The 24,660-nt window shown below is 34.6% G+C and overlaps 1 long non-coding RNA gene across 9 annotated transcripts; it reads right to left on the bottom strand.

Annotated features, from left to right (window-relative positions):
• Positions 1-869: 869 nt before the first annotated feature.
• LOC110802596 (uncharacterized) lies at positions 870-7,422 on the bottom strand. 9 transcript variants are annotated; one of them, XR_008931000.1, is made up of 9 exons: positions 7,055-7,420; positions 5,739-5,920; positions 3,747-3,823; positions 3,509-3,656; positions 3,269-3,418; positions 2,832-3,053; positions 1,727-2,730; positions 1,291-1,576; positions 870-1,143 (listed from the first exon to the last, which is right to left on the bottom strand). It is a non-coding gene; the product is annotated as an uncharacterized lncRNA (long non-coding RNA). The 9 variants fall into 9 exon arrangements; XR_008931001.1 differs by having other exon boundaries at positions 1,727-1,802; positions 2,528-3,053; positions 7,055-7,416; XR_002537247.2 differs by having other exon boundaries at positions 1,727-1,780; positions 2,528-3,053; positions 7,055-7,416.
• Positions 7,423-24,660: the final 17,238 nt, after the last annotated feature.

Raw genomic sequence — 24,660 nt, 5'->3', positions numbered from 1 at the left:
ATGTAAATCTTGAATCTATGATTGACCTACTGTATATGTTTAACAATTTTAAAGCCTAATCTTGTTAATTATACAACCTAATTTAAATTTGTAATTGTAATTAATTTGTTGAAATTCGAATAATTTAGAATTTGTTTTGATTTTCATAATTAATTAGCAATTTAATTAGGATCCTATGATTGAAAAACCACCATAAAATTTGTTAAAATCAAAAAGTTTTAAAATATAATCGGAAATTAATTTGAATAATAAATTTTCGATTTTTCGCCTAAATTTATGAAATTAATATGAGCTATTAATTTGTCAATAAATTTAAGTTATAAAAGTTTTAATTTTTATGAAAATCGCTCACGAACCTTGCACGCACGATGCATTGGAAGCTAAGTGTTACCCTTACTACAGGAAAACACAGCACTTTTCGACGCTTTTTGGGTCATATATCGACGCCTTGAAACGGCGAAAAATAGCATATCGACGCTTCGTTTGTAGGACGAAATATTCACAGTCGATATTTTCGACGCTCTGTGGCGTCGATATTTACTCCATTAAGACGCTTTTCTCCGTCACTATTTTCCATATGTCGGCGCTTTATTATGTCGAAATATTTCGACACCATATTTCGTCGCTATTTGCTCCACTTTCGCGCTCTTTCGACTCTTTGCTCCGTCATTTCTCGTGTTTATATTTTCGTTCCCCCAAATCAAGACCTTTTGAGGGTCACAATTTGATACTATATTTTTACCGCCAAACAAATTTAGACTCTTCTAAGCGTCACAATTTGATACTATATATCAACAATGAATTTTCTCTAAAAATATATATTGAGCACAAATAAAAGCACAATCAAATATAAATAAATATATACTATGTTATCATAAAGCTGCTTTAATTTATTAGCAATAATGTAACATACAAATAGTGATAATACCATCCGTACGATAATTTGCACCGTACTTCTAATGAAGCTGAAATAAAAACAATTCCTCGCATGATTTTTTATACATTAATCAAGATAGTCCAAATAACTTCCTAATTAACTAGGACTAATTAACCGAGTAAATCTTATCCCCGTGCTAGCTTGTTTTAAGATAACTTGTTGATCTCTTGATCACATTTTACCATTTACACTTGAATCAACAATATCTGCAAAGAAAATTTAATGTGTCAAACATATGTTTCTTTGGTAAATAAGCAATCTAATAACCAATTTAAAAACCAAAACATCGTTTTTCCAGCCTCAAAACAACCTCAGGCAAACAACAAAAAACATCCATCGAAAAAGAAAACTACCCGACTTTGTCCATCATAAAATCCAGCTCTTCTGTTCAGATGGTCTATTTCTTAATGGAAGAATCAGTAGTGTCGGCTACAGAGAAGAGCACACACATAGTTACTAATCTAGCTAGGACGGAGATGTTACTGACTTATAAGAGTTCGGCTTTCTTGCGGACAGTAGTTTTAGATCCAGCTGTAGAAACCGGGAATCCCCATGATGCATTTCTATACCAACACCATTGACAGACATTATAACACCTTTTTCACTACAGGAATTCTCCAAGACATAATTGTCCAAAACCTGAAATAAGTGAGCAAGAGTGATATTCAGGTACCAAAAATCTGTAAGGAAATAGGAAAATGCAGTAACTAACTTGAGTTTATGAAGCAACAATAGAGTATTTCTTTTCCTTTTAAAAGGAAACGAGAGAGCATCAACTGTGCAGAAAACCTTGTAAACACCGATATCTCTGTGCTTGATTCATGCAGGAGCTCTGTAAGGATCCTGAAACTTATTATATATTTTTCTGTTGGTGAGAGATAAATGATAAAGAATAAGTGAATTGAAATAAAAATCAAATCCCTTAGCTTGTAAAAATGAAACAGTCAAATAAGCGAATTGAAATAATAATACAGATTAAATATCATCAAAAGGACCAACAATACATCATAATCACCGTCCATAACTCGGGCCATATTCAACATTCATCTCCATACTAAAACATTTGACAACACAAGAACAAAAGCAAATGGCATCAATAAGATCAACTATGCTCTACCTAGCATTCACTCTCACTTATCCCAAATCAAACCTCTCTTTGTGAAAGATAATGGAAAGTCGAAATGCTAGTATTTAATACCAATAGCTGCCAGCATATAATTAAATTAACCTTGATGATTATGTAATTTTGCACACCTATTAGATTATACCCTTATGTTGTTTATGATGTTTCTGATCCCTAAAGGAACATCATATTTTATTGTTCGATGATAATGTGTGCTCTTATTAAGATCCCTAAAGGAACATCATATTTTATTAAGATCATCAAGATTATCATCAAGGTTATTATCTAAAATATTATCATCAAGATTATTATCTAATATTATGTTTATGATGCACTAGACATGTTCCTGAATGTATAATCATGTAGGAAGTCAAACTATCAAGGGCACTTGTAAATTTATAAATTCTTACAACTAATGTTTACTTCCATTGCATGCTAAGAATAAACTTGAATTTGACATTCAATACCTTTTCTGCAAGTGATTGAACTTGTTGGAGAGGCGTAGTCATTTGGTTCTGACTTCTAAACAGATAGCAAACCCCACCGGCTTTTTTCTTGTCCATCCTCAAGAATGTGTAGAAGGTCAAGATTGATGTCTGAACGGGATCTTACCTTGCACCTTCGAACCTGTAGTGGCTTGGACAAAGAATCTCGGCTTCTACTCTTGGACCTGCTCAAAAGGCTTATTTTCAATAAGTGTCTGCAACAACCACTCAAACTGCCGATATAGCTGTGCATAGTGGTTATAACAAGAAGGATTCTTAGCCTGACATTCTGCCTCTTCCGTGTGCATAGACTGTGAAGTGCTTCCCATGTCAAACAAATATGAGCTACATATACAATTTAAGTCCCGAGAAGGACTATCATCTGGTTGCTGCAATTGCTCAGTGTCAATATCAACTTCTTCTATCTTTTTAAGAGAGTGGCATCGGAAAGAAGATACAAGCTTTCTACATGCAACTCTGGGAGATGGTGTGGAAGGATTCCTGGGGCCTGGATCACAAGATCATGAGAGTCGTGTTTAATATTAGCCTATAAAAACAGTTGGCGTCAGCTAGGGTTTTTAAACATATAAGTTGATTCAAACACTAAGCATAACCATTTCCGATGAGGTTAGAAACCACAACAATAAAGACTTACCTGTGACATCCGAGGTCTGTGTAACAATAAAAACTTTTAACCACAACAATAAAGGCATGTTTTATTACCTGTGACATCCGAGGTCTGGAGTGAGGGTCTCGTCGAATGCACAAGGATGCAGCATGCATAAGGCAAATGACTTCTGGTTCTAAATACCGGTTATCAAGACGAGGGTCGATTAGCTCCTCAATAGCACCTTCTTCCATAAGGGGTCGTGCCTGTTTAAGTAATAAGACACCATATACTAATTCAAAAAACAAAGCAAACCACAGTTGAAGAAAGAAACAACAAATGACAGAATTTTATACCCATTCAGTAAGGCACTGCTGGCCTTTGCATCGAGTTAGATCAACAACCTTTCTTCCTGTTAGAAGCTCAACAAGTACAACACCGAAGGAATAGACATCTGCCTTTTCTGTGATTTGTCCAGTTTGTGCGTACTCTGGAGCTAGTTACCTGCAATACATAAGAAAATAGAGATGAGATTAACTCAACCAGCATGTATAAAAAGTATGATACGTCGAATAAATCGAAGAGAAGACATACCCAAATGTGCCTATCACTCTTGTTTCGACCCCAGTGTCTCCATCAGGTTGCCACCTCGCCAGCCCAAAATCGCCCACCTTAACAGGAAAACATAATTCTGTAACATCAGGATACTATAGTCTATAGACTAGAGAGTAACTAAAGTATTGACCTCAAAAACAAAAAGCTGCGAGACAGAGATTGAATCATGCTCATATCAATTTCATTTTATCAGCTATTCTACGATTTTAGTCGTTCATCTAGCACTCACAAGGTTGGCTTCAATGCATGCCTCGGCTAGGTTAGAGAAGAAGAAAAAAAATCATCTGTATACAGGATAACAAATCACTCACAATCACATTATAACATTAAGGCAATGCCTCTAAAGAGTAAATAGACTCCTGTCTCGGCACGGTACGTGAAGTCCATGTACACAACCTACTCCTAACTACGTAGTAGTAATGAGACTCTCCCTGGTTTACGCGTGATTCTATTTACACATATTTCTTGCTATCTTATTAATAATACAGTTACTGAACCAATTTAATTCAGTCTAAATCTCATATAATAAAAGTGATCCTTTAAGTTCATTGGAAATGATCCTTAAATGCGGATTGCAAAACTTGTAATGAAATTTGACTATAAATATAATTAATCTCTGTTAGTAAGCATTTGATTGCTGACTCCCTTTTCCGAGTAGTAATAACACGCAATATGAGTAAAACAGTGTTAGATAGTATGACTGTGTCAAAAAAGATGACTGATCAACCTACACAACTCGGACATTTCCACTATTCATTACATTTCCTCCCCACCTCCCAGCTGACAGAAATTTTCACTAATAACTGTGATAAGAGGATGGCAGAAGACAGTAAAAAATGGAGCAGAAGAGCATTTTCATACAGGAGGCAGTAACCTGTATGCCACAATCAACCTACATTGCAAGGTTTATGACTTTACATGACTAGTTATACGGTATCGTTGGCAAAACACAACTTGATGAAAGTGGCAAGCCAAGGAGCTCAACCAGAATCCTTGTTAGAATATGTTTCATAGCTTAGAGCAGACTTGTTCTCCTTCCATACCATCAGATGAAATGGGTGAGCTACTTGGTTGTCCTTTGCCACTGTAAAAGTTAAAGCCTGAGAGATATTGGTACGACAGAGAGTTTGGCCTCTGGGGAAAGGTCAGTTTTTGTTTTTAAATGTTTACATACAGTTAGCAATGGTGTTATTTCACTGAACTTATTTTTTTACACCGCAAGAGGGAGAGAAACCGAACAGAATCATCAGTTCAAATTGAGTTTCAGTGGAAAACTGAGTCCAGAGGCAAGCAGAGGAAACACCGGAGTTTACATAAATGGTCGTGAGATTACAAAGCTTGAGCTAAGAGTGCTACATGTGAGGCATAGAAGCTAATAATCCTCAAATATTGAGAAAACAAACGACGATCAACATATTTAGGTTGGCCAATGGGTAGATCGATCCAACTTTGTATCCATATCTATATGAAAATAGTATAGTAATAAGATATATAATTATTAATATACGTCGTATATAAGGAAATATTTATAAGTAAACGTTATGATCATTCTTGAACCTTGATATAGCATATAATTTAAATATGAACTAGTTAACAATATAATTTACCTAGGATATTATTTTAAATGAAAAAAAATCAAAACACTTACAAACACAACTCTATGTTTTGCATAGATTTTCTATCAGAAACAAATTGGAGATAAAAAAAAACACTGTTGATTCCAGTACATGAGAACAAAACTAACAAACTGTAAAAACTTGTAATCTTGTGATCTTAACATGCCATTTGAAGGACATCACCAAAGTGAAACAACGACAAATTTTACTCATACTGAATTTTAGACAGTAATAAGATGCTAACCAAACACACCTTAAACATACTAAGAACTAACTATTTATGTATTCCTGGATTCATGTTCCTAATTAGCAAAAAGAAAATGGAAAAAAATGAAACAGGGATGTAATTACACACCTTCTGAAATTGGATCAATATCCTAAGATTTATCTGAGTTCTGTTGTGAATCATAACCGGTATCAACCAGATACACTAAGTTGCCAGTTTTGAGCAAGATTCCCAGAATTCCTATCATGAACTATTAACAAACAACTGTGTGGCTTCTCTTTCTTTTCAATTCACCAGCTACAAGTAACTTTCTGTTACAAGGAAAAACACCCACGTTAGAACCTTTGTTAAGTTTCTCTGCCACAGAGTACAAAGAACAAAATCCTCTTCCAAATATTAAAGCGGGAGCCAAATCAGAATAAATAACTTCTTAAAAAAATCCCAAAAACGTTTCATGGAAGAGGATACACTTCAAAACGAAACCTAATGGTTATTCTCAACGGCAATAAAATGACAAGTTCCAACAAGTCGACAACAAATACAAATAACTCTAAAAGAGAATTGTGTCTGTATATATTCAGACAACTAATCTAAAATGTTGGAAACAAAAGAAAAGGCTCAATCTCTCTCCCTCCATGCCATGAAGAAAACCCATCCTTATGATACAAAGAGCTGCTTCAACGTTCTATAACTGTCACATTGCAAATAATGAAAACCAGCTAGTCAAACTACAAATTGAACCAGCAACCACAACAACGCATATTTCCTATTGAATTTCTTATTGAATTCCAAGGTAACACATTTCAAAATTAGTAGACATTCAGTGCACTTCATTGAAAACAACATCATTGTTGCATAATTACCTCAACAACATAAGGCAACACTATTATAGCAAGATGTCTACATATCAATCAAAAATATAAACCAAAGGTAATAGGTCAAGCATCCACTCCAAACAATATACATATGAACCAGTCAGTACAAATTAATTTATATCTGAAAATAGACAAACAAGACAATTCTTTCTGAGACTTGGGTGACAAAAATGGATTTTTGTACCACTTTTCTATTTAAGCAACAGGACTAGAGAAAATACAGGATATCCCCACTTTACCTGGACTAAAACTAGATACAACCAGAATAAACTCCCAAAGTCCCAAGTGGAAGCTGATTTATTAATTAGCAAGGGGTTGCCCCACTATCCCAGAGGAAAAAGTTTCAAATTTGGTCTGAATAACATGTCTATCTTAGACTCTCTCTTCAGCATTCTCTTTCAGTCTATCACCCTCTGTCACGCCAATTGCAAAATTCAAAAACCAAATAACTACAATTAGCAAAGAGTTCTATCTTCCTTACTTCTAATCCAACAAGAATTTGCAAAAACCACAATAAACAGAAGAATCACAAAGAAATCATATTAATCAATCTGAAAAGAAGAAAAAAACCTTCGAGATTTTCTTCGAGTGAATTGGGCGAACTTTCTGACAAACCAAAGAAGCTGTAACTCCTAAAACCCACAACTCAGAGCGAATTTCTACACTAATTTGTAGAAGCTTGAGATGGTTATCTTTGGGGATTTGTGAAGACAATCAATCTAGGATTCCCATCATTATATATTGCAAAAAATGAGAGGATTTCTAATAGATTATAGACAAAATTGAGGGGATCGCTTTAGCTAACATACTATAGACGAAATTGAGGGATTCCGAGAGGTTGAGCGATTATCTGGGTGAGCAGTTGATTTTGGGGAGGTAGGTTGATTTTGGGGAGGAGGTTGACTAATTAGGTTGAGTCGGTTAGGATTGCTAAACCTCAAATGACTTGTGTCCACATCTCAAATAAAATTATTTTTAGTACCAACACAATATATGTCAGTACCAATAACACAAATAATTTGTAATGGTACTTCTTAGCAATGGTTGAGATGATGTTCTCAATCCTTTCTTTGAGTTCACCGAGTGGGCCGTCATAAGTGAGACCCAAAGATTGTGCAAGATCCAGAATGCTATCTGCGCACATGTTGGATGGCCCAATGATAGGCCCAGTGCTCGAGGAGGTGAGGGTGGCTTTGGCTTTCTTTTTCTTCAATTTCTTCTGACGCTTTCTTTCATTTTCCAGTTTGACAGACAATGGGACACAATCCTCGAAGTCGGGCTAGTGGGTCAGAGTTGTACGAGTTTGGTGGGCTGGGTTTTTTTGATATGGTCAGAATTCCAAATCTATTGTAATTTTTTATTTGGGGGGATAAGATGGGTGGGTTCGGGTGTATATGGGTAGGTGATGTGGATGGGGGCTGGTGGGGTCTCTCAGTACTGGGAAACGGGATTATGGCATTTAATGGCGACTATTAATGAGGAAATGTTGGGAATTATTATATTGGAAAGATGAGTCAGCGTGGTTTTTTGGTGTGGGGCTGCAATGGTCAATTTTTTGGGGCACGAAAAGTCTTTTTAGAACCCAGGCATCCCCAGAAAGGGTGGGAGATGATTAGCCATTTTCGACATAGGGGTTGCTGGTGTGAATGCGGTCTGCGTTAGCCTTATCGTTCTGACCGCCGCCTGGGGTGGAGCTGGTGGTTTCAGTTCTGGGTATGTGGTGTTGGATAGATTGCGGTTGTTCCTAAATGAATATTTTCGATTTTTTCCATCAATGACGAGGCCCATTTTGCAGTTTATCTTGAACAAACAATCGGTCATAACCAGAATTTTGGCATAGTCGTAAGTGTTATGTATGACTGAGAGGACCCTGCCAAAAACCCTTCCAATTTTGAGAAGGTTGTCGTAGGACCAGGCGGCGAGGGGAACGACGTATACAAAGATCCATGTTTCTCTCCATTTTGCAGAGCAAGTGTCATTCGGGTTCCTGAGTTCCATGAACCATCTTGTCAACCATTGGCTTTCCATCATGGCGTTTTTGTCTTCGATGGATTCGAAGGTAATGAGGTGGAGGGGGCCACCCATCGGTGTGATTTTGATATAATTTACCCCTTCTGCGAGGATCTGATCAAGGATGTATGAGCAAGGCGATGATGAGTTGGCAACACCAATCATGCTATGGGCTAGAAGGTCTTTGTTCTCGGAGCATATATTCATCTTTAGCAACCTTGCATCCTCGTTGTCTAGGTCACCTACTTTCAGACCATTCTTGGTCAGTTCAACTTCCTCACCAAGGACTCCAGAGCTCATAATCCTTTCTTGGCTCATTGTGTTATTTATGAAATCCGGTTGGGGCTCCATTTCTTGTAGGGTGAGATAGACGTTTGTGGAAGGGGTTAAGGGGTTTTGTTCTAGTAGCGGAGGAGGGGGGGAGGTGGGGGTAAGTTGGGTGCAGAGGATTTTGGCTCTGGCGCTCCATGTTGATGGCTTATGGGTAGAGGTATGGGGGTTACAACTATATCTTTGAATGACATGTGGTAACAGGTGGATGCTTTCGGTCTGTAGTGCTGCTGAGGTGTTGTATATTTTTTGGTTATTGCGGTGGGCTAGGGCTGGTGTGGTTGGGGGTTTTTTGGTGTCGGATTTCGCTGGTTCAACGACCAGTCTTCTACCCTCCATGAGTCTGCCATTTTCGCCGGTAATAGCTTGCTAGAGGGACACTTTGGAATTGAACTTCACGAAAGCATATTGGAACCAGTGGTTTGGGTTTGTTGGTTTTGGTGTGGTGGTGTGAAGGATGGTCTCGTAGCGGGTGAAGATTTGTTGTACGTCTGCCCCGTCGAAACGGGGGGGAAGGTACTTGATGTAGGTTGTTCTGGTGGCTAGAGGCGACGGAAAGGTTGGCGGTTGGGTTGCGGCTTCCTTCGCATGACTGTAATCCAGCCGTTGCGGTCTCCCTTTCCCTCTCTCACTTTATCTCTCTCTCTCTCCCTTTCTCTCTCATCTTTTATGTATTGCTAATTTATCCCACTACTCTTTACCGTATTATATCTGGTATTGTCAAAACAGTAATTTTAACATGCAACGTGCATTAGTTCGGGTACCCGTTGTAATACCCAAAATTTTGGTATTTTTCGATAAAATAATTAAAATAAATTAAATTGAATTTTGTTTTAAATGAGTTCCTGGGTTTAAGGAAAGAGTTTTATTTATTTATTTTAGTTGAATAAATAAAGAATAATTTTGGATTTAATTTATTTATTTTTGACTAACTAAAACCCTAATCACGTATAAATACCTCAAGACCTTAAATTGTCGTGCTTTGATTGCTTTGACCCAATACGTTGTCTTCCTCATTCTCTCGTACATCCTCGCTACCGTCAAGCATCAATCACCATTAACTTGAGCCTAGATCATCATTGTCATAAACTCATCGGGAATGCCACACTTTCCATCACTGCAATAATCAATCTCGTTGCCTCGTAGACCAATTGAATTCATTCACCTCTCGTTCTCCTCGTCGACGGTTTGATATTTTACTCTGGTATTATTTCCAACCTAAAAGCTTGTTTTAATGAGTTAAAGAAAATATCATCCATTCTAATGCTAAATGATAATGTCTTGTTGAATTCGTGTTTTAAATAATTTGACATTAGAACAGATTTGTAAAGGTTTGGGTTTTAATAAAAGAGAAGCATTGGATTTGTTTGAGCCTAAAATAAAGATAGCTCTAACGTTTTAATTCCTTCTTATTACTAACTTTGTTTTATAAGATTATTGTTCATTACACTCCGATAGTTTTTTCGATCAGCTACTCAAAATGTATGACTATTATTATTTTACCTTATAAACGATTTGTTAGAGGTGTTTAATAATCTATTTGTTAACCGAGAAGCCTACAAAACTAGGCTAACACTAACTTTGATATTAGTAGAATGACTAATTTAGGATATCTTGTTATTTAATTGTGGATGGGGACTATTAGGTGACTCTTTTGAAGACTTCGTACTTTGAGAAATCACGCACGTTCAAGGTAATTTTCAATGTCCATTATCTTTAGGCCCCGTTAGAAAACGTATTTTGGATATGCTTGTGTTATTATGCGTTAAGGAGATTATGCGTCGTGTAGGTGAACCATGTGATTTAAGTTTATTGACATGTTTAATACTAATAGTATTATGAAGAGGTTACTTGAACTATTACATTTATATTTATGAAAAGATTATTCGTCAGTTTGCGAGTTGAAGTGCTTATGCATCTTGCAAGCTCGCTGAATACTCAGCAGCTTGGGTGCAAGCTTACATATTGATGATAGTGATAAATGATGTAAAGCATATATATTATTGGTGCATGTTATATAACTTTGGCTTTTAGCTGGCAATATTTGATTAGAGTGATGTTATTAATTTGGGTCGTACGTGATTTGTTACTGTGGTTTTAGGTTGTGACTATTTGTACTCGGGCCTTGTTAAAATACTAATTACGTAAAGTGTAATTTTAGAGGGAAAAGTCCGTAAGGGTTAAGAACAGGTTGTCCTTCTAAATGTTGTTCTATCGATGCATTTTAGTGGAGACCCGGTAGACTTTTAGTAGATTTCTATTATTCTGTTAAATTTTTTGCTTAGTCTTCCGCCTAATTCTATTATAGTCAATTAGTGAGGGGTGTGCACACTAGGATCATTCTGTACTCATCTTACTTTGGCCATTTTCAAGGGTAACGCGCGACCCTTAGCGTTCTCTTTCCCTCACTTAATTAATATTTATCTTATGTGATAAGTTTAATAATGAAATTATTAAATTGACACTTGTTGTTTATTTACTTATTTTATATACTCAAAACGTTTTCAAACTAAAATTATTTATTTTACGAGATGGATTTGGAATTACTCCGTTTTTCTGATTTTCGGGAGTTTGTCTCTCTTGTCTCTTTTCTATTTTTATTTGCACGTTGGTAAAGGTACTTAGCCATGAGTGAGGAAACGCTTAGAATAATCACCTAGTCAAGAGGCAATTTATATTTCAGTTTCAGTTGGATTCTGTTATTTATTTTATGGGAATTGGTTGTAATATTTATTGGCCACTTTTTAGACCACTTAATTAATTTTGACTTGAATGATTTAAAATTGTTTTGTTGCTTTTGCATTTATTTTCTATGGAGAATAAATGTAGCAGTGACACTTCCAAGGTTTGGATGGTGGTTTTATGAAATAAAAACAGGGTTTTTGATTAATGATTATATAATATGTCCAAATTTGGGGGTGTTACACTGGTACTTCGGATACCCAAACTTTCGGATCAGATATCGGGTACCTATTATAATATCCAAGTGGAAAAAATAGACATATAATAACTAGATTAATGTAATATCGTTCAACACTAAATACCAACATTAGCACATGATTTTGACTATATTACTAAGGAAATTACAATTTACTCAAATTATACATTGATGATTAGCATTTAGGATTTTGGGGCTATTGGGGAAAAATATTTTAATTGGGAAAAACTTTAAAAAACGGTTTATCAGATCATTATCGGGTACCCGTTATTTGTATAACGATATCTGTAACCATATCCAATACCCGAATTTCGAATCGAGTACCCGAACCGATAACCATATTGATTCGGATACAGACATTTTTGGATCAGATTTTGGATATATGATTTCTCGAATTGTTTTGCCGAGCCCTATGTACCAATTATCTTTCTTACAGGAGATCGCCCAAAGTTGCTTACCGCTTTATTTCAAATCCTAACACTTATAAAGTCTTGAAATTCTATTACTATTCACTCAATAGTGCAATTACGTACATATCCCCAATTTCCTTCTTTGTTTTTTTTGTATTATTCTTAACAATAGTGTAATGACTATTTTCACCCTTTCAAATGTCTTTGCTTTTCTCTAAGACGCCCCCCCTTTCATTTTCGACCTAAAATATCGATAACACCTCTTGTAAAAGTATTTATAAATCGCATATTATCAATCACGAGCAAATCGAGCTTTAGGATTTATTTTTTTTAGAGAGAAATCGAACTTTAACTTTGTTTTCCTAGCATTCGCCATAACTTTATAAATATCGTTTTACAAAACAATTCTACACCTTGGGGGATCGTGCGTGCTAGCGCACGATCCAACAACTAGTCTCCAGGAAAAGTAGAAAACATCTACCCACAGGCAAGCCTTTCTAACAAATTACATTGGGCCCGGACCTTTTGGAATTTGCTTGTGATCCGTACTAAACATGTGCCCTCCAATAGTAGTCCAATTATTAACTTCGGCCCACTAAGCTATTATCAAGTTGTTCGACTAAATTGATTGAAATTTCTCAACCGCAAACTCCGCAATCCACTTATTATTGTACACTGGATTACTATTGAAATTTTATCTAGAACATAATTGTTATACAGAGTATTTTTTTGCCCCGTAAAGATTATCTCATAATTAAATTTAATCTTATTAATACTTAGAAAATTTTGTGCATATGGACTCGTAAAGTTGAGCACATGAGGAAAGAGAAAGAGAGAACACAAATTCTTATTTACAATGGGTGTACAATAAATATTGTACACCGGAGTAAAAGTTAACTCAAAATGCTTAAATGTTAAACTTATATATGTAAAAGTTATGTATTTTTTAGTGATAATTTTTTTAAATTTAGTAAAACTTATTTCTTTAAAATGACAAATAATGTATAAAATTAATCATTTAACCCATTAAAATGTTTATCTATCAACTTTTTTATTACTAATATAAAAGTTAATCAAAACTAGGTTAAAGTTACAAAAAATTAGGTAAAAGTTATCTTAGTGTACAATAAATTTATTATACACCTAGTGCGCGCAAGATCTTTTGAAGAGAGAAATAAATCAAGTGAGAAAATATACTAAAAGAGGTGTGAGACAAACTTAATTGACATCCCAAATACACATACTCCCTCCGTATTTTATTAGGAGCAACATTTATCATTTTTTGCCGTATTTTATTAAGAGTCACACTTTATTTTTAGTAACTTTGCTATCCCGCCATCTAATATACTCATATTTAATTTACCTTATGACTCACCACACTAGTGGAAAAAGGGTCATTTGCATCGCACATTTAAGTGCATTTGCGTCGCACATTGTGCGTGGCAAAAGCTCTCGACGCAAATGACTAAAAGTCATCTGCGTCGCACATTTGTGCGTAGCAAATGACCCTTATTTGCGTCGCACATTAAGCAAATGTGCGAGGCAAATGACTTTTCAGGCACCATGTTGAAAAGTCATTTGCCACGCACATTAGCTTAATGTGCGACGCAAATGACTTTTCAGGCGCCAAAAATATAAGTCATTTGCCACGCACAATAGCTAAATGTGCGACGCAAATGACAATTTGAGCGCCAATAAAGTAAGTCATTTGCCACGCACAATAGCTAAAAGTGCGATGCAAATGACATTTTTGAAAAAATGCTGAAAAGTCATTTGCGTCGCTGTTTTACTAAAAGAGCGACGCAAATGACTTTTTGGATATTTAAAAAAAAATGCTGCTGATTTTATTTAATCGACAGATTAAATAAAATAAGCAGCTTTTAATACTACCAAAACACAAAATGCAAATATAGTGACATTCAATTTAAACAAAATTCTAGAATGTTAAAAGTTACAGAAATTATCAAAAGAACAAAAATATGGTATCGAAGCCGGAAAGATATACCGGAGCACCAACATCTAGACCTTACGGTTATAATATTCTATAGGGGAAATCCATGCAAGGACCCATCCCAAAAAAAGTGTTACTGGAGTCTTCATGGACTTCCTTATATGGTAGCACAAACTTATTCGCAAAACGAGACTCCTCTAAAACCTTCTCTAGGCATTTTCCAACCACACTTAAGTCAGCGGATTTGTCACCATGCATCGCTGAAACAATATCCGTCCTGCAAATTCCATATTGATTTAGGCCTCAAGAATGCATTGCTACTTGCAACAACATAACATTACAAATTATCTACAAAAGAAGACTGATTGGAATTCTCATTCATACCCCAATACATAATGCTATTGAAGTTTGGGAGGTACAATTGTCACCAAAAAGTGCAGCATCATCAGCTACCTGTAGAAAAATTCTCCTCACAATTTCTCCCAAATATCTACCAGAAACCATCTTTTCCAGAAGCTGATAAGGTTATAGTGATATTAGTTTTCAAGTTTAATTTATCAAATTGATCATCAAAATATGCTTATAATAATCATCTGTTTGTGGTGGTTCGGGCTGTCATTGTCTAATGCACGATCATAGACGGTCAAAGGAAGAAGTGAAGAATTAGGAGAGAAATATGTCAGATAATCTAACATTTCAATAAGCTATTATACCCATTTGGGACTAGAAAAGAAAATGTACGTTTGAGTCCGGCCAGAGGCAGAAAACTGTTCTATTTTTTCAAGGTGTGAATACAAGTCAGATTAATTTGAAACTGACAAAAAATATATACTTCGTACTAAATATCCCTTTTTCAAAATTTTAGAATGAACTGAACAGAAGAACTTAAGACCATTCTTCCAATAAGAAAGTGAAAAGAAGAGATATGATGATTGACATGCTAAATACATAGTTTCTCATGACACTTGGGCCAATCATACAACATATAAATAATGCTTGCTACTGACCTTCGTGCTTCGTCAGCACGTCGTTTGGCATCCATCTCCTTAGTTGGTGGATATTTTGGAAGCGTTGATGGATCACAAGCAAGAGGTTCAGTACTGAAAACTGCACAGGTCAAAATAAAACGAGAACCTTTTATGAATCCAAAGTAAACAAACCATCAGGAATTTTAAGAGCGTAGTTTTTAAATAATGTCCCTTCCGGCAATAGATGTACTTGTCTGTTTTATAACAAAAAATGGTTGTTCACTGGTTTAGCTCCCAATGCATGGGAAATTTCAATGGAGAAAATCAACCTAAGATTGACATGTACAATATAGATCAAAATTTCCATAAATAAGAAATCATGTAAAGAGATTATAAGCCATAAAAACGGCAGAGAAGACCTATGAAAACAACAAAACGAGGTAAACAACAAAGGGTTGATATCTAGAAGATTCTAATAGAATGAAACATGTACTATATCCGTCCTAGAATAATAACATTTCTATTTTAGTACATTCCCAGAAGAAGGGGAAAAAGAAAAGCCCACTTTCTAGAGTTTCTATATCTAGTTCTGGTGGATAAAATTTGAACTGCACCATAATACCTTAATGATAGACATAACTACAAATTTCATAAAGACAACATTGGTAAGGTGAAGATTAGAAAAAATTAAAAACTGAAGGACAGTAATGGTAATTTTTTGATTCCTTGATAGTGACCGCAAATCAAATGTGTCACATTATTCAGGGATTGAGGGAGTGTTAAGAAGATTCATGAACAAAGGCTTGAAAGGCAACATTTGTATCCTTTCCGAAAAACGAAGCCGTTATTTAAGCAAATGAGCACACAAATCAAATGGTATGTATAATGTATAATGTATCAGCAAACTAATAAGATTCAAGTTTTGAGCGGAGTAAAATTTTGGTGACTTACCGGTATTGAGCAAGGGAGCCATCAGCAAGCACCTCATCGACAATTCTGCTCTTCCTCTCCTTTTTATTGAGCCTACTAGAAAAATAATCTGATGCTGACTCCACTACAGTACCCACCTACATAGTTAAACAATTTTTTTTTAAAAGGAAAGCAACCTCATTGACATTAATTTCAGGGGATAGGATAGGATATTTACCTGGAAATATTTAGGCAATGTCTTTGATTTTGAATCACCCTTTTTATAATGCCGTGGTGGATCCATGACATTCCTCAACTGCAAAGGGCACAAAATTACCATCAATGTTAGATAACTGCCAGTCTGAGACATTAGAAAGGGTAACACAATCTCAAACAGACCACACTATGAATGTTCGAGAACAAATGACCTATGGCTAGCAAAGACAAATTCAAACTGGAAACATGGTATAATTGAGATTAGTGCCAAAGAGCACAATTTACAGAAGCTTCAAGGCAGTGGTCTACTCTACACTATCTATTCTATCTCATTACTATCTACCACCAAGGCTCTATATGAGGAGTTTCTAAATGAGCTTATATCTTATTTAGAATAAGTACTTTTAGAAACATTCTATTTTCCTCTCCCATGTTAGAGGGGATTTAGATAACCGTGTGATATACTGTGGTACCTACTAGTCTCCATGTCCATCCATAACCAAACCTTCTTTGGATCAACTACAATAACCCATCTCATAGTCATAGGGCAGAAGAGTCTCTGATAATAGATAGAAAATGATCCAAAATTCAAAAATTGTGTATATAGATTAAGTTATAGTTTTGGGCTAGACTCCAAAAGAAGATAACTAACCCCTCCACCTTCTCTTCCATAAGCCTCGACTTGCAAGTTGCAAATAAATGTTGAAGAGAACGAAACTAGTTGATCCTCCCTATTATGTTCACAATCCCTCTTTCTCGTCAGTTTGTATTTCTTAATGAACTTTTTTCTCTCATAAACCCCTCAGGATACTGTCTAACAACAAGTATCTTTATCGCTCATTTTAAATTCAACATTCACAAGTCTAAAGTCTCTAAACAATGAAGAAAGTCACCCAAATTCAAACTCCCACCCATGAAACTGAAATAAGAAAATATGAGTAGCAACTACCAAGAAGAAAACTGGACACGATAAGGAATTATATATTAGAGGAATCTCGTAATGAATGCAGAATGCAGAATATGAAATTGAACCATATCTACAGAGTCAAGGAATGCATCCATGTATCTAGCATGAGGTGGAAATTGAAAGACTAGTAGAGGATCGTCCAGAGAAACAAGACAGCTCTTGAATTAAAAATGACTACGATAGTCATATACTCATATCCACATATAGTGGCAGATGAAGATGAAAAACTCATAGAATATGATTGCAAGATTGAGGGACATAAAGACATCACAAAAAATTATCCAATTAACAAAATAGCCCCGCCAGATATCGATTCATTGACGGCAAAAACATTAACACAAATCAACCAGAACCAACATGATAAACCAGTTTTCACAGAACCAAGAGGTTGCCTATGAAAAAAGCAGTCTAAACAGATGCATAATCTACAACTACAAACAAGGGAAAGATATTTCCCCATAAATTATCTAAGCATTAAAATCAGTTGTTGCCATATTGTACATGGCTTCACATCTATCTGCAAAATTTTACTTACAGACGGTCCGACAAGAACCATTAACTAATTGAATAAATAAATTGCCAACTTTCCCACCATCTAATACCTAAAATTTATATGGTGCAGAAAGTTAATCTTATAGTCAACAGGGACCTAGGCTAATTCGAGTCAAAACTAAACCAAGAACAAAACAAACCAGTTAACAAAATATGTACAGATGAATAAATGACACTGCTATGTATTCAATGTCCTTCCAAAACTTCACCCTATTTTAATCATCTTTAACATCATATTTTTAAGAAACGCCAAAAATTGGGAGGGAGCTGGGACTCTGTCGGCACTGTACATTTCGTCCCACTAATTCCAAAGATAAAATTACTCGAATGTTGGACTAAATATTGGTTCAAAATAACTCAATTAAGGAAATTTCAATGGCAAAAAAAATAAAAAAATACTTTAATTTATACTTAAAGCAACCCAGAAAATTAACAGATCAAACTAACATTATAACCGGTCAATCAAGAAAATATTTCAATACAATACAAATTAAGTATGTATCAGAATATTGTACACAATCAATCAATATTCAATCCAGATTCTAATTTAACAATTGTGTACATAATACGAAATTGAATAAGAAAAAAGGATGAAATGAAGTTTACCAGATCTGCTTGAGTTTCTTGGTGTCGCCATAATTGTAGATCTTTTGATTGTGTGCGTGACTGTGGATCGTGAGATTGAGGGAAATAATATTAGAAAGATAAACCCTAGAAATATTAGAGCCATATTATCGGATCGACAACGCAAAATACAGCCCACCGGAAATCGAGATTTACTTAGATTTCTCCTTGTTCGTGACGGAACCAAGCCATTTTCGTAGAGCTTAATGTTTCAGAGAAAATCGAAGGATTTGGATGGGTTGCTGGTTATAGGAGATGATGACTGAAAGCACAAGATCAATTTTCAAGGGGGAGAAGTTTTGAGGTTTCAGATCTGGAAAGAATAGGATGAGAGAGAAACAAAGGGGTCGCGAAAATGTGGTGGGCCCGGAATACGACAATAGTAATGCTTGGATAATTGCGTCACTGGTTAACATTTGTGCGACGCAACGCTTGTTCAACTGCGTCGCAGATTGGTTTTTCTGTGACGCAAATGATAAAAATGAACTATGTGAGATATATTTGCCTCGCATGTTAATAAATAACCGACGCAAGTTATATTTTAAAACTGAAATAACTTCTTTTGCGTCACAGAACAAAATGAGCGACGCAATAGTGCCGATGCAAATGAGCATTTTTGTACTAGTGCCACCACATTAAACAATTAATTTTAAAAAAACCCCCAGTCCTCCAAATTTTAATGGTCCCCACTTGTTTTACTTGATTAAAATATTTACTTCAACCTCACTTGCTTTATTATTTTACTAGTCTTATATGCACGCGATGCGTGCGATATTACATAAAAACTAAAAAAAAATGTGTTATCACAACTTTGTTTCCGAATGCTGAAAATACACTTCCATGAAACAATCACGTTCATTAGGCTACATAAACACAAACAAATTTCTTTTTACTTTTAAATACAATATGAGCTGATTCAAATCAAGAGAGTATATCGTGTGTATTACGTTATCAGATTTATCACACCAAGAATCATAATCATATGTATCTGCAATGGACATTACAACTTTTTTTTTGCTCACATGAGTCATGTTTGGAGCAAACACCATAGCAACATTGCACGCATTTATCTTGTTCATATGTTCAAACTTGTGCAACATCAGCCATCAGATTGACAGCCCAATCCAGAAGAGCAACTTCTGTTGGAGGAAGAAGCCTTTCAAGCTGAAAGCACTCCTCTTCTGTCTGAGATTCCATGACTTGCTCCGGGGAAAGACAGTCCAAAATACCAGTTGGAAGTTCTATGAACCAAGCCTAAGAATTTAGCACAACTAAACTGATTAGACTCCTTTTTTATTTCAAGACATATATATTACGAAACTATTATCAGATTTATCACACCAAGAATCATAGAAGATAATAGGAACAAAGCCTCAATACCCAAAAATTGGAGGACTTATTTGAGAAAATAATCCGAAAGAAGGTAATAGGAACACACTGATATCATCAAAATTTCCCTACCATATTTTACATTTTTGTTGGTGTTGAGCCATGATTATTTTCTCATCACCTTCTTCACTAAATGTGAAAAAATATATCTACTTTGGCATCCACGGGAACATAGTATGTAGTTCAGAAAATAAAATCTCAAATGCTAAGAAAGACTATAGAATATGGATGAAATAACTCAAATGCATATATACATGATAGGATTCTATGTGCTTCTGAGGCAAGTACTTACAAACAATTAAAACTTCTTAGTTACACACATACGTGTTACTTATATTCATTCTATGTGTGTATAAACTTAGTAAGTGCTTTGGAAAGATCAAGGGCCAATTAACCAGAACTTTCAAGGAAAATTTGTTGGCATGTGGGTTGACTAATTAACATGACATAAATGCCAAAGGTTAGATTCAGACCTTTAACAGGGTCAATGAAGTAATCAAATAATAGCAGGTTAATAAAAATACGAATAGAAAGGCTCTATAATTAAACATCTAAATTTTTAAATGGGTTCATTATAGATAGTTTGCAAGACCATGAATTCACAAAACAATGAGAAACTTTGTTAACTTACTGATATTTCACCCTTGTCTCGGCTTTGTTCCTGCAAACAGCTAGCGAACCATAGTTGCATTCAAAAGAGTTGGATTAATGTTGGTCAATACACCACCGTTTGCGATTGTTACTTGACCCAAAAGCTTGCTTAATTCCTCATCGTTCCTTACTGCTAATTGAATGTGACGCGGTACTATTCTTGACTTCTTTTTGTCTCTTGCTGCGTTTCCAGACAACTCCAATACATGTTAACATTTTCAATTAATTAGAACAAACCCTAGAGTCGCTAATTTCATAATGATTGAGATAATTGAAATTAAATGTCACTATAATCATCTATGATCTTTACAATTGATAGAGATAAATCAAGTGTTGTAATATTGTTATGAAATCAGAGAAACATATATATTTTAATCAATTGGAAAACAGTGGATTAAGAATTAAATAGAGGCTAAGAATTAAAACTAGACACTTCGCCCAATGTGTCTTATGATGCGCCTAGCTAATGGCCCTAATGATATGCCGAATCTGCCAAGTGATGTGCCAATTGAGCCTAATGAAGTGTCAATAGAGCACAGTGAAAAAGGTGTCGTCTCGCCCTGGGCCCTCAAAAAGTTAGGATCGGGCTTGCCAATGAATATAGGAATATGTAGTTACATACTCCTATTTGAAATATATAACTAATTCAAATCATGAACTAGAAAATATGAGTTTGTGATTGAACTAACAATTTTATTAACTACGAAGTACTCCCTCTGTCCCTTAATACTCACACCGTTTTGACCTTTTTTACTATTCACATAATTCACTTTGACCATATTTTATTTCTAGTACATGAAAATAAATGTTAGTACATAATATATTGGGGCTTCATCTTAATATATATTTTCAAAATATTAATATTTTTATAAGTTTTTATAATATGTAGTTAAATATATTAGTGGCCAAAGTTATACATTGGCAAGCGTGTCCAGTCAAAATGGTGCAAATATTAAGGGACGGAGGGATTATGCATTAGTAATTACTAAAAAAAATCATGATATATCAATTAAAAGTTGTCTACACAAAACAAGGATAAGTAAAACAGAGAGAAGGAAACTACTCCGTATCAATTAAGAGTGAACTTAAATAGAATATTTAAATTGGAGTATGCACCAATAAAAAGTTTAAGATAGACACACCTAAAATATACAGAGTAAAAACATGGAGAAGAGTAAAAGAGGGAATCTGAAAATCCTAAACAAATTCAGATTGGAAGTTATTGTTTAATGATAAGGGAAAAATATAAGCATACCTTGTAATTGATCAAGACAACTTTGGTTTGTAATCTTCATTAAGTAATATGTTTGAACATTTTAAATCACGATATATAACTGGCGGATTTGCTTTATCGTGCAAGTATTCCAAGCCTTTGGCAGCACCAACAACTATATTTATTCTTGTATTCAATCAAGTCGTCTCTTGCCAGGATGAATGTCTGGGATAACATAACAGCAATCAGATTCAATCTTTTATCTGCAAACCAAATATAACAACAAATTGTGCATTAATAAACACAGGAATGACATAATACTTAGCTGCCAATCTTATACGTTGCAAAAGTTCATATGCACTTCAGTTGCAATATGCTTTACTGTTAACATGGGATGGATAATGGATAATGAATGACTCTTAAAATGAAACATGATTAAGCTCCCAAGCACATATCGGAACATAAAAACTATATAGCTATAAGACAGATGAAAAAGACTAATCAAAAAGAAATACAGATCCTTCTAAAAACCCCCCACCAAGTAAGATAAGAATCAATAGGATTAATGCACAATTTGATAAGAATCTGCATTCAACATTTTGTCTAACTTTGGCTAGTAATTCTCTAGCAATATGTGTTGATCGACAATGCCCAGATGTACTTGGTTGATTAATCTCTACAAAACTTAAATACAATTATCTCTATACGAATCATTTATACCAATGTACAACGATAAGAAGCCGAGGTCAAAGTTCCAACAAACTCGAATTTGGCCCATTATTCTGTAATGGAGGGTGAAAATTCATGTTGAATATGATTTTTCGAGTAATTACTAATTGTGTTCATCTTTCCAAATTGGCAATGCAGCTCCCAAAATACTCAGATTAAGCCAAAATCGTTGATTAATCTATACATAGACATGAAGTTCATAGATAAATTAATCTAATCAACAGTGAACAGCAATATCAAGGTATTGATAACCCCACAAACAAATGAAATCTCACATTAATAAGAACAAATCAATCTGAATCTTCACAAAAGCTAACAAAAAGCAAAACACATGTATAAAATATGGGTAACATAAACAAAAAGGTGCAAGGAATCAAACCAGCAAAAGATAATCCGATTACAAAACAATGTATTCAATTATTAAATCAGAATAAAATTCAGAAAATAATCCAAAAAAAAAAACAGAATAATTAAATCAACCAAATTAACTCAGGAATTCATAAAAATCATTGAATCGTGAAATTGAAGGATCAAACAATTCGACAAACTAAGCAAAATAATCAATGCAGCAAATCACATAAATCGTTAAATATAATAGGAGATTCAAGGAATTACTAAACGAGAAGAACAAAAACATGAATGATTAAAACTAACCTTGAGAAATGCAGAAATATCGATCGAAAGAGGAGAGAGAAATAGATGAGAGTAAAGTATGCTTTCCTTTGCAGTGCTGTATCTGGGGCTTCAATGCCTCATGCGATCCAAAAAAATCGAAGATGAGAGAGAATGAAGGTGGGAGAGAGAACGAAGATGAGAGCAAGAAGAGTGAAGGGAGAATGAAGCTGCGGAGCCGCGAAGGAATGAACTTTGTGTCTTACGCGAAGCAAGGGTTTGAGAGTAAAATTATAGAGGGTATTTTTGTCTTTTTAATGGGGGACACGAAAAGCATGATTACCAAATTAACCTCAGTTATTCCTTTATATAATAGAGATTATTCTTTGATGCACGCGATGCATGCGTGAATTTAAAATGCATGTATGTTATATTGTTATATTGAGCTAGAAATCAAGAATTATTAACGTAAAATGACTATCTTTTTTTCTTTCAGAAAATATCTTAACCAATGGTTTGACACCAAGTCCAATATTTCATCACATATGACTGATTAAAAAGTTAAGAAAATGTTTAAAAATATATAGCAATTCAATGTATGATTTTTGTCCTAAAAAATGAAAAATCTCAATAACACAATTTATGTTTTTATTTCTTAATTTGTGCATTGATTTGGGAGAAGAATATATGTACTCACATGTATCGACGCGATTGCAAGAGAAACGGTGGTGGAGTTTTTAGGATAAACTCGTTTGTTTGATTTACTCTTTTTTCTTAGAATTGTTAGGCTTATATTACTTACAGTAGATCGAATGGCAAAATAAATTTGAGTAACTTTATTTTTTCGTGTATAAAATAGAGAATTTGACAACTATAATAAATTTGTTGTTATGAACTATTTATTGGATGCCTATTATACCCCTATTTTCTTTCCGAAATATTCTAGATCTTAGGGTTTATTGTTCTCCAATAAAACCCTATCTATTGTATGTGTATTACAAAAGGTCTTGAATGCACAAGGTGTACAATAAATTTATTGTACACCAACATAACTTTTACCCAGTTTTCTTTAACTTTTACCTACTTTTTTTTCTAACTTTTATATTATTAAAAAAAAGTTAATAGATAAACAACTTAAAGTGTTAAATGATTAATTTTATATATTATTAGTGATGTTGAAGAAATATTGTTTATTAAAATAAGAAATTTTATCACTAAAAAATAGATAACTTTTACATATATAAGGGTAACTTTAAATATTTTACGTCAACTTTAACTTCGGTGTACAATATTTATCGTACACCCCATGTAAATAAGAATTAAACACATAGTTGTTCTCTCTCAATTTCTCATCTCTTTCTCTTTGTTTTACAACACGTTATCAGCACTAAACCCTAGCCGACTGAGAAAACGAGAAGAAAATAAGACAAAACAAACGTCATTGAGGTAAGTGATATTTACTCGTCATATGATTTAAACATGATCAATGAGTTCATGGTATAATTATGTTATAGACCGAAACCTGCATTAGAATCTGCACATGCTTTATTTATTTTATGAGATTTGCGATAATAGGTTGAGTCTTCGGTCGTAATTGTTCCTTTCGATCATCTTGTTTAATTTGGAAATTATTGCTTTATCATGCCTCCGTAAATGATCATGATTAGGATAATTTTTTTGTTTTGGTTGCATGTGCTTCGTGATACA

This window comes from Spinacia oleracea, chromosome 3, assembly GCF_020520425.1.
Source record: "Spinacia oleracea cultivar Varoflay chromosome 3, BTI_SOV_V1, whole genome shotgun sequence".
Lineage (NCBI taxonomy): Eukaryota > Viridiplantae > Streptophyta > Magnoliopsida > Caryophyllales > Amaranthaceae > Spinacia > Spinacia oleracea.
Note: the sequence above shows the minus strand (reverse complement) of the source record. Positions and strands in the feature narration are given on the sequence as shown.